We start from the raw sequence: 3876 nt of genomic DNA, 5'->3' as shown, positions 1-3876 counted from the left end.
CACCATCCTGACAATGCTGCTCGTCCCAGAGTGGCTCCTGGGACAGAAGAAAGGCAGGAGGAGAAGAAAGGCTTGTCTGGGGGAATATTGTGGCCCAGAGAAATCCTTGAGGGGGCTGTTAAAGGAGCAACTGGGAGAGAGTGTCCCTGGATGGCAAGGGGCCTCCAGCTGCCGGGTATTCTCCGTAGGAGAGGGATGAGCTAAGCCCCATGGAGAGGAGCTGCAGCAGAGCCAAGTCCCAGCCCAAGACTGTGCAAGTTCACAAGGCAGGCAGGACATTTCCCCCCCCTACAGCGTTTGGGATGAAAGGCTGGGATCTGCATCCCCCTGGACAGCCGGGCTGCAGGGCTGCTGGCCGGGAATAGATGCTGGGATGAGTACCCTGGGAGCAGGGTAACCTGCCATGCTGCCCGCAGAGATAAGGGCGTAGCCAAAGCTGTATGTGACGGAGGGAAAGCTGGGGCATCTCCAGGTGCTCTTGGTCCAAAACTCATCCAGGCCAGAGGAGGGCTCAGGGAGATGATGCACACTGGTGGGATGCTGGTGTTGGTGGCACGAGGTGGAAGGCAGGGTCCTCCCAGGCTCCTTGGCTCCCTCAGCATCCATCTCCCGTTCTCCCCTCGCCACGCGGCCTGACGTGGTGTGTACGTGGTGTGTACGTGGTGTGTACGTGGTGTGTACGTGGTGTGTATGTGGTGTATACCTGGTGTGTACGTGGTGTGTATGTGGTGTGTACGTGGTGTATACCTGGTGTGTACGTGGTGTGTATGTGGTGTGTATGTGGTGTGTACGTGGTGTGTACGTGGTGTGTACGTGGTGTGTATGTGGTGTGTATGTGGTGTGTATGTGGTGTGTACGTGGTGTGTACCTGGTGTGTACGTGGTGTATACCTGGTGTGTACGTGGTGTGTATGTGGTGTGTACGTGGTGTATACCTGGTGTGTATGTGGTGTGTATGTGGTGTGTACGTGGTGTGTATGTGGTGTGTATGTGGTGTGTATGTGGTGTGTACGTGGTGTGTACGTGGTGTGTATGTGGTGTGTACGTGGTGTGTATGTGGTGTGTACGTGGTGTGTACGTGGTGTGTACGTGGTGTGTACGTGGTGTGTACGTGGTGTGTACGTGGTGTGTAAGTGGTGTGTACATGGTGTGTAAGTGGTGTGTATGTGGCGTGTAAGTGGTGTGTACGTGGCGTGTACGCGGCATGTACCTCGTGTGTACGCGGCGTGTACATCGTGTGTACGTGGCGTGTACCTGGTGTGTACCTGGTGTGTATGTGGTGTGTACGTGGTGTGTACGTGGTGTGTACGTGGTGTGTATGTGGTGTGTACGTGGTGTGTACGTGGTGTGTGTGTGGTGTGTACGTGGTGTGTACCTGGTGTGTACGTGGTGTATACGTGGTGTATACCTAGTGTGTACCTGGTGTGTATGTGGTGTGTACCTGGTGTGTACGTGGTGTGTACGTGGTGTGTATGTGGTGTGTACGTGGTGTGTACCTGGTGTGTACGTGGTGTGTACCTGGTGTGTACCTGGTGTGTACGTGGTGTGTATGTGGCCGTGCTGCCTGCCCAGGGGCTGAGCTGAGCTCTGAGGCATCTTCTCCCCGCAAAGCCTCACCAGGAGAGACACCCCCGAGTTTACAGAGATGATGGTAAACGCAGCAGCAGGCAGATGGGCTGCAGGACTGGCCCCTCGGGGCTGCCTGTTTGAGTTGTGGGCTGAGCTGCAGCCTGGGGCTCCCATCAAACACCCTGCAAACACCCTGCCTGCCCGCGGCGCCTGGCACGAGCAGCTGCCTGCCTTTATTGCAAGGATGAGTTCAGAGAGCAACAGGCAGGTCCTGATCAAACATTAACAGTGGGAAGAACTTGCTCTGTTTTTCCCAGAACCGGGAGGGAAAACCAGCTGGTAACCTCAGGGTGCTGGTGCCAGCTGTAGACCCAAGGGGTGCTGGTCGTGCTGGTCCCAGCCCAGCAGCTGCACCTCCCCAAGCCACCACGCTGCTGAGGGCACGAGGCACCAGGAGGTTTGTTTTCCTCTTCTAACCTCTGAGTGCAAAGGAACATGAAGCCTTGAGCTCGGTCAGACTGGAGGTGCTGCCAGGTTCAGCGACCAAAGCCAGTGCCTGTGATATGTGTCAACAGACAACCAAGATAGGATGAAGTCAATAAATGAAAAATAATCACCTGGTATGAGAAAGAGATAAGGAAGAAGCCTGAGCAGCTGAGTGGTGCTGGGCTGCTCGCAGGAGAGTGCAGGTACCTGGCTTCTGGCAGCTGCTTTTGCTCAGCAGCAGGATTTAACTGTTCCATAGCAAGGTTCCTTTGGGGGGAACCACCAAAAAATCAAAATGCAGAAGATGATGACATTTGGCAAGCCTTATCTCAACAGCTTCTCTGCTTCCTCATCTGTAGTCAAGATCAAAATCAGTGGCTTAAGTTACTGATTCACATCAGTTCACCCCGAGGACACGTCACCATCAGGCCTGTTCCTGCTCCTTGCTGTTGTCTCCAGCAAAGCTCTCCCTGGCCATGGCCTCTCCAGCATGGGCTTCTGAAGGAGGCACTGACCACAGCTCTGGGGAGGTCTGAGCCAAGTGGTCAGGCTTGCTGCTGGGGTTGGAGGTGGAAGGAATCTCCCACCTTTTCCCATTGCAGCAAAAGGACTTGGGAGCAGGGGAGGTGATGCCTGTTCCTGCCCTGCCCGTTTTCTGGATGCACAAGGGCTGTGATGCTGGGGAATCTCTTGCTCATGGCAAGAACATCCCTCTGGAATGGGCCAGTGACCTGGGAAGCAGTGAGGGGTCCTGCAAATCACTCACATGACCAGCGGAAAGGGACAGAGGCTGGACCATGCACCAGGGGGCACGTGCTGCCCTTGGCCCTTGGCTGCAGGAACAGGAGCTTTGAACCAGCCTGAACACATCCTTCAGCTCCAGTGGCTGCCCCCAGCCCAAGGTGACCCCAACGTGGGGTATCCCAGCAGCTGGCCAAGGCTTCCTGCCTTGGGGATTTACAGGAGAGTTGGAAAGATGCCGATGAATGAATGAGTGGGGCAGCACTGCAGGCAGACTCTGCCCAGGAGCCAAAGTCCTGCCTGCTGGCAGGATGGGATGGGACCCAGGGATCCTGGTGGAGCAGGTAGGAGCTTCAGAGAGGGGACGGGAGAGCAGATTTCTGAGGGGAGCCAACAGCTGCCAAGGGACGTGGGGCTGGGTGAGCCTGGAGCACGGGGAAAAATGAGGCTTTTCTTCTCGCCTAAGCTTTGGGATATTGCAAAACAAGGGGAAATTATGCAAAAACATCCTGCAGAAGGACCCTTGTCCCTAATCACCCCTTGGTTTGTGCAGCCAAAGCCCCGGCACAAGGGGAGCGTGACCTCATTTCTTCCCAATCCTTCCCTTTGACAGCAAGAGCAGCCAAAGCACGATCTGCCGGCGCTGCCCAGGCACTGGTGCCTCCTCCCTGGGGACACTGGTGGGCTCGGGTGCTGCCCTGCTCTGAGGTGACCCCCTTCCTCAGCGGGGTGGGAGGTCAGGGTTTGCTTTCACCCTTGGGTAGGCTTTCCCTGTCCCTCCAGCTCCCTGGGTGAAGCTGCAGCAGCTCCAGGGCAGCTTTGCCCTGCGAGGAGACAGAGATTTAGGGGATGAGGAGCAAAATGAAAGGGAGGAGGTGGGAAGGATGAAGGGCCTTGGTGATGGAGGAAGGCAGTGGCATGATGGGGAGGAGGATGCATGGAGGGATTTAGGGATGGGGGAGAACTGGTTGACCCCACACACACACACCCATCCAGCCCTGGGGGTCCCACCTCTGTCCTACACGAGGCCAGCCCCAGAGCCCAGCTGGGTTGGTGGGGTGGTCGTGGTGGGGCTGTCCCT

This window comes from Chaetura pelagica, unplaced genomic scaffold (genome assembly GCF_000747805.2).
Source record: "Chaetura pelagica isolate M959 unplaced genomic scaffold, ChaPel_1.0 scaffold103, whole genome shotgun sequence".
NCBI lineage: Eukaryota > Metazoa > Chordata > Aves > Apodiformes > Apodidae > Chaetura > Chaetura pelagica.
This window is presented reverse-complemented; position numbering follows the sequence as displayed.